General features: G+C 41.4%; 1 pseudogene; it reads right to left on the reverse strand.

The window, feature by feature from the left end:
* The window catches only part of LOC129841952 (adhesion G-protein coupled receptor G7-like), a 29,299-nt pseudogene extending 13,599 nt beyond the window's left edge, over nt 1-15,700 (reverse strand).
* Nucleotides 15,701-15,940: the final 240 nt, after the last annotated feature.

The following is a 15,940-nucleotide window of genomic DNA, read 5'->3' on the forward strand; positions in this document are numbered from 1 at the left end:
ATTGGTTCTGGAACCCTGTATGTTCTGACCTGGTCTCCATCTGGAATGTTATTGTATATTATGAATTGGTTCTGGAACCCTGTATGTTCTGACCTGGTCTCCATCTGGAATGTTATTGTATATTATGAATTGGTTCTGGAACCCTGTATGTTCTGACCTGGTCTCTATCTGGAATGTTATTGTATATTATGAATTGGTTCTGGAACCCTGTATGTTCTGACCTGGTCTCCATCTGGAATGTTATTGTATATTATGAATTGGTTCTGGAACCCTGTATGTTCTGACCTGGTCTCCATCTGGAATGTTATTGTATATTATGAAATGGTTCTGGAACCCTGTATGTTCTGACCTGGTCTCCATCTGGAATGTTATTGTATATTATGAATTGGTTCTGGAACCCTGTATGTTCTGACCTGGTCTCCATCTGGAATGTTATTGTATATTGTGAATTGGTTCTGGAACCCTGTATGTTCTGACCTGGTCTCCATCTGGAATGTTATTGTATATTATGAATTGGTTCTGGAACCCTGTATGTTCTGACCTGGTCTCCATCTGGAATGTTATTGTATATTATGAATTGGTTCTGGAACCCTGTATGTTCTGACCTGGTCTCCATCTGGAATGTTATTGTATATTATGAATTGGTTCTGGAACCCTGTATGTTCTGACCTGGTCTCCATCTGAAATGTTATTGTATATTATGAATTGGTTCTGGAACCCTGTATGTTCTGACCTGGTCTCCATCTGGAATGTTATTGTATATTATGAACTGGTTCTGGAACCCTGTATGTTCTGACCTGGTCTCCATCTGGAATGTTATTGTATATTATGAATTGGTTCTGGAACCCTGTATGTTCTGACCTGGTCTCCATCTGGAATGTTATTGTATATTATGAATTGGTTCTGGAACCCTGTATGTTCTGACCTGGTCTCCATCTGGAATGTTATTGTATATTATGAATTGGTTCTGGAACCCTGTATGTTCTGACCTGGTCTCCATCTGGAATGTTATTGTATATTATGAATTGGTTCTGGAACCCTGTATGTTCTGACCTGGTCTCCATCTGGAATGTTATTGTATATTATGAATTGGTTCTGGAACCCTGTATGTTCTGACCTGGTCTCCATCTGAAATGTTATTGTATATTATGAATTGGTTCTGGAACCCTGTATTTTCTGACCTGGTCTCCATCTGGAATGTTATTGTATATTATGAACTGGTTCTGGAACCCTGTATGTTCTGACCTGGTCTCCATCTGGAATGTTATTGTATATTATGAATTGGTTCTGGAACCCTGTATGTTCTGACCTGGTCTCCATCTGGAATGTTATTGTATATTATGAATTGGTTCTGGAACCCTGTATGTTCTGACCTGGTCTTCATCTGGAATGTTATTGTATATTATGAATTGGTTCTGGAACCCTGTATGTTCTGACCTGGTCTCCATCTGGAATGTTATTGTATATTATGAATTGGTTCTGGAACCCTGTATGTTCTGACCTGGTCTCCATCTGGAATGTTATTGTATATGTTGAATTGGTTCTGGAACCCTGTATGTTCTGACCTGGTCTCCATCTGGAATGTTATTGTATATTATGAATTGGTTCTGGAACCCTGTATGTTCTGACCTGGTCTCCATCTGGAATGTTATTGTATATTATGAATTGGTTCTGGAACCCTGTATGTTCTGACCTGGTCTCCATCTGGAATGTTATTGTATATTATGAAATGGTTCTGGAACCCTGTATGTTCTGACCTGGTCTCCATCTGGAATGTTATTGTATATTATGAATTGGTTCTGGAACCCTGTATGTTCTGACCTGGTCTCCATCTGGAATGTTATTGTATATTATGAATTGGTTCTGGAACCCTGTATGTTCTGACCTGGTCTCCATCTGGAATGTTATTGTATATTATGAATTGGTTCTGGAACCCTGTATGTTCTGACCTGGTCTTCATCTGGAATGTTATTGTATATTATGAATTGGTTCTGGAACCCTGTATGTTCTGACCTGGTCTCCATCTGGAATGTTATTGTATGTTATGAATTGGTTCTGGAACCCTGTATGTTCTGACCTGGTCTCCATCTGGAATGTTATTGTATATTATGAATTGGTTCTGGAACCCTGTATGTTCTGACCTGGTCTTCATCTGGAATGTTATTGTATATTATGAATTGGTTCTGGAACCCTGTATGTTCTGACCTGGTCTTCATCTGGAATGTTATTGTATATTATGAATTGGTTCTGGAACCCTGTATGTTCTGACCTGGTCTCCATCTGGAATGTTATTGTATATTATGAATTGGTTCTGGAACCCTGTATGTTCTGACCTGGTCTTCATCTGGAATGTTATTGTATATTATGAATTGGTTCTGGAACCCTGTATGTTCTGACCTGGTCTCCATCTGGAATGTTATTGTATATTATGAATTGGTTCTGGAACCCTGTATGTTCTGACCTGGTCTTCATCTGGAATGTTATTGTATATTATGAATTGGTTCTGGAACCCTGTATGTTCTGACCTGGTCTTCATCTGGAATGTTATTGTATATTATGAATTGGTTCTGGAACCCTGTATGTTCTGACCTGGTCTCCATCTGGAATGTTATTGTATATTATGAATTGGTTCTGGAACCCTGTATGTTCTGACCTGGTCTCCATCTGGAATGTTATTGTATATTATGAATTGGTTCTGGAACCCTGTATGTTCTGACCTGGTCTTCATCTGGAATGTTATTGTATATTATGAATTGGTTCTGGAACCCTGTATGTTCTGACCTGGTCTCCATCTGGAATGTTATTGTATATTATGAATTGGTTCTGGAACCCTTTATGTTCTGACCTGGTCTTCATCTGGAATGTTATTGTATATTATGAATTGGTTCTGGAACCCTGTATGTTCTGACCTGGTCTCCATCTGGAATGTTATTGTATATTATGAATTGGTTCTGGAACCCTGTATGTTCTGACCTGGTCTTCATCTGGAATGTTATTGTATATTATGAATTGGTTCTGGAACCCTGTATGTTCTGACCTGGTCTTCATCTGGAATGTTATTGTATATTATGAATTGGTTCTGGAACCCTGTATGTTCTGACCTGGTCTCCATCTGGAATGTTATTGTATATTATGAATTGGTTCTGGAACCCTGTATGTTCTGACCTGGTCTTCATCTGGAATGTTATTGTATATTATGAATTGGTTCTGGAACCCTGTATGTTCTGACCTGGTCTCCATCTGGAATGTTATTGTATATTATGAATTGGTTCTGGAACCCTGTATGTTCTGACCTGGTCTCCATCTGGAATGTTATTGTATATTATGAATTGGTTCTGGAACCCTGTATGTTCTGACCTGGTCTTCATCTGGAATGTTATTGTATATTATGAATTGGTTCTGGAACCCTGTATGTTCTGACCTGGTCTCCATCTGGAATGTTATTGTATATTATGAATTGGTTCTGGAACCCTGTATGTTCTGACCTGGTCTTCATCTGGAATGTTATTGTATATTATGAATTGGTTCTGGAACCCTGTATGTTCTGACCTGGTCTCCATCTGGAATGTTATTGTATATTATGAATTGGTTCTGGAACCCTGTATGTTCTGACCTGGTCTCCATCTGGAATGTTATTGTATATGTTGAATTGGTTCTGGAACCCTGTATGTTCTGACCTGGTCTCCATCTGGAATGTTATTGTATATTATGAATTGGTTCTGGAACCCTGTATGTTCTGACCTGGTCTCCATCTGGAATGTTATTGTATATTATGAATTGGTTCTGGAACCCTGTATGTTCTGACCTGGTCTCCATCTGGAATGTTATTGTATGTTATGAATTGGTTCTGGAACCCTGTATGTTCTGACCTGGTCTCCATCTGGAATGTTATTGTATATTATGAATTGGTTCTGGAACCCTGTATGTTCTGACCTGGTCTCCATCTGGAATGTTATTGTATATTATGAATTGGTTCTGGAACCCTGTATGTTCTGACCTGGTCTCCATCTGGATTGTTATTGTATATGTTGAATTGGTTCTGGAACCCTGTATGTTCTGACCTGGTCTCCATCTGGAATGTTATTGTATGTTATGAATTGGTTCTGGAACCCTGTATGTTCTGACCTGGTCTCCATCTGGAATGTTATTGTATATTATGAATTGGTTCTGGAACCCTGTATGTTCTGACCTGGTCTCCATCTGGAATGTTATTGTATATTATGAATTGGTTCTGGAACCCTGTATGTTCTGACCTGGTCTCTATCTGGAATGTTATTGTATATTATGAATTGGTTCTGGAACCCTGTATGTTCTGACCTGGTCTCCATCTGGAATGTTATTGTATATTATGAATTGGTTCTGGAACCCTGTATGTTCTGACCTGGTCTCCATCTGGAATGTTATTGTATATTATGAAATGGTTCTGGAACCCTGTATGTTCTGACCTGGTCTCCATCTGGAATGTTATTGTATATTATGAATTGGTTCTGGAACCCTGTATGTTCTGACCTGGTCTCCATCTGGAATGTTATTGTATATTGTGAATTGGTTCTGGAACCCTGTATGTTCTTACCTGGTCTCCATCTGGAATGTTATTGTATATTATGAATTGGTTCTGGAACCTTGTATGTTCTGACCTGGTCTCCATCTGGAATGTTATTGTATATTATGAATTGGTTCTGGAACCCTGTATGTTCTGACCTGGTCTCCATCTGGAATGTTATTGTATATTATGAATTGGTTCTGGAACCCTGTATGTTCTGACCTGGTCTCCATCTGAAATGTTATTGTATATTATGAATTGGTTCTGGAACCCTGTATTTTCTGACCTGGTCTCCATCTGGAATGTTATTGTATATTATGAACTGGTTCTGGAACCCTGTATGTTCTGACCTGGTCTCCATCTGGAATGTTATTGTATATTATGAATTGGTTCTGGAACCCTGTATGTTCTGACCTGGTCTCCATCTGGAATGTTATTGTATATTATGAATTGGTTCTGGAACCCTGTATGTTCTGACCTGGTCTCCATCTGGAATGTTATTGTATATTATGAATTGGTTCTGGAACCCTGTATGTTCTGACCTGGTCTCCATCTGGAATGTTATTGTATATTATGAATTGGTTCTGGAACCCTGTATGTTCTGACCTGGTCTCCATCTGGAATGTTATTGTATATTATGAATTGGTTCTGGAACCCTGTATGTTCTGACCTGGTCTCCATCTGAAATGTTATTGTATATTATGAATTGGTTCTGGAACCCTGTATTTTCTGACCTGGTCTCCATCTGGAATGTTATTGTATATTATGAACTGGTTCTGGAACCCTGTATGTTCTGACCTGGTCTCCATCTGGAATGTTATTGTATATTATGAATTGGTTCTGGAACCCTGTATGTTCTGACCTGGTCTCCATCTGGAATGTTCTTGTTAAACTCAACCCTATGATGGACATGGAACATCCTAGTATGCTGATCCAGTTAAGCGCTTCATCGTATTTAACATCCCTCCTGAAAGACTGTAGAAAGAAAATGAATAAATACATTTCAACAGTGAGTTTCTGTGACAGTCATACTGTATAAAGTCATCAACCTCATGTGTCTGGATATGCTGTCTTAAAACATAGGTCAGTGGGTCCTAAACTATTATATATATATAATAATAATACAAATTTGTATAAAATATTATAATATTGTCATTGTCTCTCAAAATCATTGTAAAGTGGTTAACCTTAAAAATCTAAAACATAAAATTCATAAAAACATAAAATGAACTATAATTCTTCACGTTTTTTTTGCTGACATCTTTTTTGTTGCCCGTGCTACATCAGTCTGCTAATACAGGACTAGCAAACGCACAATACACTACTTTTGAGAAAATATTTATTCATATTATTTTGTAATTCAGATTTTTCAGGGGGGCTGCAGCTCCCTCAGCACCCTACATCCCACTGCTATTCTCATCACCCTACTTCCCACTACTATTATCATCACCCTACTTCCCACTGCTATTCTCATCACCCTACTTGCCACTGCTATTCTCAGTACCCTACTTCCCACTGCTATTCTCATCACCCTACTTCCCACTGCTATTCTCAGTACCCTACTTCCCACTGCTATTCTCATCACCCTACTTCCCACTACTATTCTCATCACCCTACTTCCCACTGCTATTCTCATCACCCTACTTCCCACTGCTATTCTCATCACCCTACTTCCCACTGCTATTCTCAGTACCCTACTTCCCACTGCTATTCTCAGCACCCTACTTCCCACTGCTATTCTCATCACCCTACTTCCCACTGCTATTCTCAGTACCCTACTTCCCACTGCTATTCTCATCACCCTACTTCCCACTACTATTCTCATCACCCTACTTCCCACTGCTATTCTCATCACCCTACTTCCCACTGCTATTCTCATCACCCTACTTCCCACTGCTATTCTCATCACCCTACTTCCCACTGCTATTCTCAGCACTCTACTTCCCACTGCTATTCTCAGCACCCTACTTCCCACTGCTATTCTCATCACCCTACTTCCCACTGCTATTCTCATCACCCTACTTCCCACTGCTATTCTCATCACCCTACTTCCCACTGCTATTCTCAGCACCCTACTTCCCACTGCTATTCTCAGCACCCTACTTCCCACTGCTATTCTCAGTACCCTACTTCCCACTGCTATTCTCATCACCCTACATCCCACTGCTATTCTCAGCACCCTACTTCCCACTGCTATTCTCAGCACCCTACTTCCCACTGCTATTCTCAGTACCCTACTTCCCACTGCTATTCTCAGTAGCCTACTTCCCACTGCTATTCTCAGTACCCTACTTCCCACTGCTATTCTCAGTACCCTACTTCCCACTGCTATTCTCAGCACCCTACTTCCCACTGCTATTCTCAGCACCCTACTTCCCACTGCTATTCTCAGTACCCTACTTCCCACTGCTATTCTCAGCACCCTACTTCCCACTGCTATTCTCAGTACCCTACTTCCCACTGCTATTCTCAGTACCCTACTTCCCACTGCTATTCTCAGCACCCTACTTCCCACTGCTATTCTCAGCACCCTACTTCCCACTGCTATTCTCAGCACCCTACTTCCCACTGCTATTCTCAGTACCCTACTTCCCACTGCTATTCTCACCACCCTACTTCCCACTGCTATTCTCAGTACCCTACTTCCGACTGCTATTCTCAGTACCCTACTTCCCACTACTATTATCATCACCCTACTTCCCACTGCTATTCTCATCACCCTACTTGCCACTGCTATTCTCAGTACCCTACTTCCCACTGCTATTCTCAGCACCCTACTTCCCACTGCTATTCTCAGTACCCTACTTCCCACTGCTATTCTCATCACCCTACTTCCCACTACTATTCTCATAACCCTACTTCCCACTGCTATTCTCATCACCCTACTTCCCACTGCTATTCTCATCACCCTACTTCCCACTGCTATTCTCAGTACCCTACTTCCCACTGCTATTCTCATCACCCTACTTCCCACTGCTATTCTCATCACACTACTTCCCACTGCTATTATCATCACCCTACTTCCCACTGCTATTCTCAGCACCCTACTTACCACTGCTATTCTCATCACACTACTTCCCACTGCTATTATCATCACCCTACTTCCCACTGCTATTCTCAGCACCCTACTTACCACTGCTATTATCATCACCCTACTTCCCACTGCTATTCTCAGCACCCTACTTCCCACTGCTATTCTCAGCACCCTACTTCCCACTGCTATTCTCAGCACCCTACTTCCCACTGCTATTCTCATCACCCTACTTCCCACTGCTATTCTCATCACCCTACTTCCCACTGCTATTCTCATCACCCTACTTCCCACTGCTATTCTCAGCACCCTACTTCCCACTGCTATTCTCAGTACCCTACTTCCCACTGCTATTTTTCAGTAGCCTACTTCCCACTGCTATTCTCAGCACCCTACTTCCCACTGCTATTCTCAGCACCCTACATCCCACTGCTGTTCTCAGCACCCTACTTCCCACTGCTATTCTCAGCACCCTACTTCCCACTGCTATTCTCAGTACCCTACTTCCCACTGCTATTCTCAGCACCCTACTTCCCACTGCTATTCTCAGTACCCTACTTCCCACTGCTATTCTCAGTACCCTATTTCCCACTGCTATTCTCAGCACCCTACTTCCCACTGCTATTCTCAGCACCCTACTTCCCACTGCTATTCTCAGTACCCTACTTTCCATTGCTATTCTCAGTACCCTACTTCCCACTGCTATTCTCAGTACCCTACTTCCCACTGCTATTCTCAGTACCCTACTTCCCACTGCTATTCTCAGCACCCTACTTCCCACTGCTATTCTCAGTACCCTACTACCCACTGCTATTCTCAGTACCCTACTTCCCACTGCTATTTTTCAGTAGCCTACTTCCCACTGCTATTCTCAGCACCCTACTTCCCACTGCTATTCTCAGCACCCTACATCCCACTGCTGTTCTCAGCACCCTACTTCCCACTGCTATTCTCAGCACCCTACTTCCCACTGCTATTCTCAGTACCCTACTTCCCACTGCTATTCTCAGCACCCTACTTCCCACTGCTATTCTCAGTACCCTACTACCCACTGCTATTCTCAGTACCCTACTACCCACTGCTATTCTCATTACCCTACTACCCACTGCTATTCTCAGTACCCTACTTCCCACTGCTATTCTCAACACCCTACTTCCAACTGCTATTCTCAGTACCCGACTTCCCACTGCTATTTTCAGCACCCTACTTCCCACTGCTATTTTCAGCATCCTACTTCCCACTGCTATTCTCATCACCCTACTTCCCACTGCTATTCTCAGCACCCTACTTCCCACTGCTATTCTCATCACCCTACTTCCCACTGCTATTCTCAGCACCCTACTTCCCACTGCTATTCTCAGCACCCTACTTCCCACTGCTATTCTCATCACCCTACTTCCCACTGCTATTCTCATCACCCTACTTCCCACTGCTATTCTCAGCACCTTACTTCCCACTGCTATTCTCAGCACCCTACTTCCCACTGCTATTCTCAGCATCCTACTTCCCACTGCTATTCTCAGCACCCTACTTCCCACTGCTATTCTCAGTACCCTACTTCCCACTGCTCTTCTCAGTACCCTACTTCCCCCTGCTATTCTCAGTACCCTACTTCCCACTGCTATTCTCAACACCCTACTTCCCACTGCTATTCTCAGCACCCTACTTCCCATTGCTATTCTCAGTACCCTACTTCCCACTGCTATTCTCAGTACCCTACTTCCCACTGCTATTCTCAGGACCCTACTTCCCACTGCTATTCTCAGTACCCTACTTCACACTGCTATTCTCAGCACCCTACTTCCCCCTGCTATTCTCAGCACCCTACTTCCCATTGCTATTCTCAGTACCCTACTTCCCACTGCTATTCTCATCACCCTACTTCCCATTGCTATTCTCAGTACCCTACTTCCCACTGCTATTCTCAGTACCCTACTTCCCACTGCTATTCTCAGGACCCTACTTCCCACTGCTATTCTCAGTACCCTACTTCCCACTGCTATTCTCAGGACCCTACTTCCCACTGCTATTCTCAGTACCCTACTTCCCACTGCTATTCTCAGCACCCTACTTCCCCCTGCAATTCTCAGCACCCTACTTCCCACTGCTATTCTCTGCACCCTACTTCCCATTGCTATTCTCAGCACCCTACTTCCCCCTGCTATTCTTATATCTTTCAGTCTAATATGGCTATTTACTTACTTTTCTAGCTCTTCATCAGAAGCTTTTTGAAGTAGGTAGGAGACCTAACTGTCCTCTCCAAGTTTAGCTGGAATTTAGGCTAAAAGGATTATAGACATATTTGTTGATGTTAGGCCTCGTCTTGCGCTGTGCAAAATATCAGATCTCAACAACGGTTGGAGAAGTGTTTAACATCCCCTTGGCTTAGGCTGCCACATCCTTATGATATGGAGGTATATTTCTTCATCAGCGCATCGTGACCACAAGACACGGGTAGGAATGTCTGACAAAACACTGGACAAATGTACTGGACAAAACAATGTTTTTTTCTAAATGACTGGTGTTTGAATTTGCTGATGAAATGCGGGACGTGGTAGTTTGGTTGTGGGACAAAGGGCCAATCTGGGACACGTGGTCACCCTATTCCCAGGTGAACGGCTAAGTCCACTACGGTATGAAACCACACACTACTGCAGAGATTTTACCTCCACACTAGATATGGTGAAAACAAGGTGTGGTGAAGCAGAGGCACAGAAACTCACATCAATACCTTGGACAGATAACACTGTGAAACTAAGAGTTGATACCACAGCTAGCAGATAACACTGGGAAACTAAGAGTTGATACTACAGCTAGCAGATAACACTGTGAAACTAAGAGTTGATTCTACAGCTAGCAGATAACACTGGGAAACTAAGAGTTGATTCTACAGCTAGCAGATAACACTGTGAAACTAAGAGTTAATTCTACAGCTAGCAGATAACACTGTGAAACTAAGAGTTGATTCTACAGCTAGCAGATAACACTGTGAAACTAAGAGTTGATACTACAGCTAGCAGATAACACTGGGAAACTAAGAGTTGATTCTACAGCTAGCAGATAACACTGGGAAACTAAGAGTTGATTCTACAGCTAGCAGATAACACTGGGAAACTAAGAGTTGATTCTACAGTTAGCAGATAACACTGTGAAACTAAGAGTTGATTCTACAGCTATCAGATAACACTGTGAAACTAAGAGTTGATTCTACAGCTAGCAGATAACACTGTGAAACTAAGAGTTGATTCTACAGCTAGCAGATAACACTGGGAAACTAAGAGTTGATTCTACAGCTAGCAGATAACACTGGGAAACTAAGAGTTGATTCTACAGTTAGCAGATAACACTGTGAAACTAAGAGTTGATTCTACAGCTATCAGATAACATTGTGAAACTAAGAGTTGATTCTACAACTAGCAGATAACACTGTGAAACTAAGAGTTGATTCTACAGCTAGCAGATAACACTGTGAAACTAAGAGTTGATTCTACAGCTAGCAGATAACATTGTGAAACTAAGAGTTGATTCTACAACTAGCAGATAACACTGTGAAACTAAGAGTTGATTCTACAGCTAGCAGATAACACTGTGAAACTAAGAGTTGATTCTACAGCTAGCAGATAACACTGGGAAACTAAGAGTTGATTCTACAGCTAGCAGATAACACTGGGAAACTAAGAGTTGATTCTACAGTTAGCAGATAACACTGTGAAACTAAGAGTTGATTCTACAGCTAGCAGATAACACTGTGAAACTAAGAGTTGATTCTACAGCTAGCAGATAACACTGTGAAACTAAGAGTTGATACCACAGCTATCAATCAATAGGAAACTAACTGAACCACTCAAAACCTCCCCAGCTTTCCAAATGGAAGTTAGTTGTGAGGGCCGAGATGCCCATTCATTTACTTTTGTTGGCTACATGTCGGGGGATGCTATTCACAAGGACATAGTGTTCTGTCTGATGATTCTCCAGCATGAAACTGCACAGAGGAAGCCATCCGATCTCATGGAAACTGTTTTTCATCAATATAGCCATGCAGCGCTGGAAAAAAACTAAACAGACTTTGTTGACTTTCTGTGTAATGAAAATATAATGTGTCTCCTTGCCTAGGTAAATGGCGGCAGGTAGCCTAGTAGTTAGAGCGTTGGGCCTCTAAACGAAAGGTCGCTGGTTCGAATACCTGAGCTGACAAGGTGAAAAAACCTGTGGATGTGTCCTTGAGCAAGGCACTTCACCTTAATGTGCTCCAGGGGCTGACCCTGTAGGTAGGCTGTCATTGTACATAAGAATTTGTTCTTAACCTCTTAGTGAATAGGGGGCGCTGTTATCACTTTGGGAAAAAATCGTGCACAAATTAAACGGCCTCGTACTCTGTTCTAGATCATACGATATGCATATTATTATTACTATTGGATAGAAAACACTCTGAAGTTTCTACTGCCTGTTGACATCTAGTGGAAGGCGTATGAAGTGCATACAGATCCATAAATATAAGGCAATTGAATAGGCAAGCCCTGACACAGAGCCCCATTTCAGAATTTTCACTTCCTGTTTGGAAGTTTGCTGCCAAATGAGTTCAGTTTTACTATTTGTGACGGTGGCTGCAATGTAAAACTACGATTTATACCTATAAATATGCACATTTTCGAACAAAACATAAATGTATTTTATAACATGATGTTTTAAGACTGTCATCTGATGAAGTTGTTCAAAGGTGAGTGATTAATTTTATCTCTATTTGTAGGTTTTGTGAAAGCAATGTTGGCGGTGAAAACATGGCGTTGTGTGTTTGGCTATTGTGGTGAGCTAACATAAATATATATTAATTTTCCCAGTAAAACCTTTTAAAAATCGGACATGTTGGCTGGATTCACAAGATGCTTATCTTTCATTTGCTGTATTGGACTTGTTAATGTGTGGAAGTTAAATATTTCTAAAAAATATTTTTGAATTTCGCGGAATGTTGTGGGTGTTCCGCTAGCGGAACCACGGGGCGAGAAAGGTTAACCTGTCTGGCTCCGGGGTTCCGCTAGCGGAACTCCTCCCACATTCCACTGAAAAATTCCACTGAAAAAAAATTCTATTTTTTTTTTTTGAAAAATGTAACTTTCACACATTAACAAGTCCAATACAGCAAATGAAAGACACACATCTTGTGAATCCAGCCAACATCTCCGATTTTTTAAATGTTTTACAGCGAAAACACAATATATATTTATGTTAGCTCACCACCAAATACAAAAAAGGACAGACATTTTTCACAGCACAGGTAGCATGCACAAAACCAACATAACTAACCAAGATCCAACCAAACTAACCAAGAAACAACTTCATCAGATGACAGTCCTATAACATGTTACACAATAAATCTATGTTTTGTTCGAAAAATGTCCATATTTGAGGTATAAATCAGTTTTACATTGCAGCTACCATCACAGCTACCGTCAAAAATAGCACCGAAGCAGCCAGAGTAATTATAGAGACCAACGTGAAATACCTAAATACTCGTCATAAAACATTTCTGAAAAATCGATGGTGTACAGCAAATTAAAGACAAGCATCTTGTGAATCCAGCCAATATTTCCGATTTTTTAAGTGTTTTACAGCGAAAACACAATATAGCATTATATTAGCTTACTACAATAGCCTACCACACTACCGCATTCATTCATCAAGGCACGTTAGCGATAGCAATAGGCACGTTAGCGATAGCGAATAAACCAGCAAAATATATTAATTTTCACTAACCTTCATAAACCTTCATCAGATGACAGTCCTATAACATCAGGTTATACATACACTTATGTTTTGTTCGAAAATGTGCATATTTAGAGCTGAAATCAGTGGTTATACATTGTGCTAACGTAGCATCCTTTTCCCAGAATATGCGGATATTGGAAACAGGAAATGGGTGTCACGTCATGCCAAGAGCTTTTATTCCACCTCAGATCAAGATAAACACTCCATTTCTTCTCTCACTCCCTATTGACATCTAGTGGAAGGTGTATGATGTGCATGTATACTAATATATATCAAGCCCATTTATAGGCAGGCCCTAGAACAGAGTATCGATTTCAGATTTTCCACTTCCTGTCAGGAAGTTTGCTGCAAAATGAGTTCTGTTTTACTCACAGATATAATTCAAACGGTTTTAGAAACTAGAGAGTGTTTTCTATCCAATAATAATAATAATATGCATATTGTACGAGCAAGAATTGAGTACGAGGCCGTTTAAATTGGGCACGATTTTCCCCCAAAGTGAAAATAGCGCCCTCTGTCCTCAACAGGTTAACTGACTTGCCTAGTTAAATAAAGGTTATATTTAAAAAACGAACAAAAAGTAATGACATATTTGGGAACCTGAAAAAACTGAACGCAAGCATGGAGGGGAAATACAAAAACATTCTACAGATGAGTGACCGATTCAGCAGAAAGACTTCTTTGTGATCCTGCCTCAGTTGACATGCCGGTAAGTGAAATGGAAAACTGATGGAGCCATCACATGACCTAATGCTGCAGATAACACATTTTGGTTCCTGACTCAAAGGGATTACTCTGCAGTCTCCCTCTGAGCATTACAACTCATCCTTTGCCAGCTCATATCTGTGTGAGGCTTTTGTTTAGTGCACTCGTTTGCATTGAAACCAAATAATGATACAGGTTGGAGATGACAGCCGAGATAAGGTGCACACTGTCAACCACAACCCTCTGACTTTGAGAACCGCCGACGCGTCATGTCTCTTATCTCACCATCTCATTAGTGGTGGTGAGGTAAGGGATATTATGTCAGACTGTCATAGCCCCACATTAACAGTATGTGATGGTGAGTTGAGAAGACAATCAGAAATACTGTTAGAATGTTTTGCAACTGACTACCATAGCCCCAAATAAAAGAGGAAACATTGGCTCTTAAATAAATTTACAAAATCACATGGGTCACGATTTTCAGATATTAAAATGGGGTCGTGGGTCAAAAAGCCATAGGTCAAAATGTGGTCAGTAAAAGGGAGATGAAAGCAGCTCACCATAAGCACAGCGAAGTTAGTGGTGTGATTACAGAAACACTGCAGGCCGTCTGCTGAGTTGTTGACTTTGTAGCAGCCAGTCTATCAATGTTCTACCACCTACACATGCAAAGTTATAGATGGAGGCCTTGGGGACAGCCTGAGAAGAGAAAAAAAAACAGTGCCTTCTTGTTCACTGATTAGAATATGCTTCCTTGTTCACTGAATAGAATATGCTTCCTTGTTCACTGATCAGAATATGCTTCCTTGTTCCTAATGGTGGATAGCGTGTCAAACTCATTCCATGGAGGGCCTAGTGTCTGCTGGTTTTGTGGTTTTCCTTTCAACTAAGACCTAGACAATCAGATGAGGGGAGTTCCTTACTTAATTATCAATCACGTTCAAGGGAGGAACGAAGGTCCACAGCCGCTTGGCCCTCCGTGGAATGATGTTGACACATGACCTACAGTGCTTTCAGTAATTATTCAGACTCCCTGACTTTATCCACATTTTGTTACGTAACAGCCTTATTCTAACATGGATTGAATAAAACATGTATCCTCAGCAATCTACACGCAATACCTCAATGACATCACAATACCCCATAACGACATCACAATACCCCATAACGACATCACAATACCCCATAACGACATCACAATACCCCATAACGACATCACAATACCCCATAACGACAAAGCGAAATCTTTTTTTTTTTTTTTACATTTTTGCAAATGCATAAAAATAATAAACAGAAATACCTTATTTACATGACTATTCAGACCCTTTGCTATGAGACTTGAAATTGAGCTCAGTTGCATCCTGTTTCCATTTATCATCCTTGAGATGTTTCTACAACTGATTTGGATCCACCTGTGGTAAATTCAATTGATTGGACATGATTTGGAAAGGTACACACATGATTTGGAAAGGCACACACCTATCTTTATGAGGTCCCACAGTTGACAGTGCATGTCAGAACAAAAAACAAGCCATGAGGTCGAAGGAATTGTCTATAGAGTTCCAAGACAGGATTGTGTTGCGGTACATTTCTGGGGAAGGGTACCAAAATTTTTTTGCAGCGTTGAAAGTCCCCACGAACACAGTGGCCTCCATCATTCTTAAATGGAAGAAGTTTGGAACCACCAAGACTCTTCCTATAGCTGGCCAGTCGGCCAAACTGAGCAAGGGAGGGGGGTGACCAAGAACCCCGATGGTCACTCTGACAGAGCGCCAGAGTTCCTCTGTGGAGATGGGAGAACATTCCAGAAGGACAACCATCACTGTAGCATTCCACCAATCAGGCCTTTATGGTAGAATGGCCTGGCGGAAGCCACTCCTCAGTAAAAGGCACATGAC

This window comes from Salvelinus fontinalis, unplaced genomic scaffold (assembly GCF_029448725.1).
Source record: "Salvelinus fontinalis isolate EN_2023a unplaced genomic scaffold, ASM2944872v1 scaffold_0004, whole genome shotgun sequence".
Taxonomy (NCBI): domain Eukaryota; kingdom Metazoa; phylum Chordata; class Actinopteri; order Salmoniformes; family Salmonidae; genus Salvelinus; species Salvelinus fontinalis.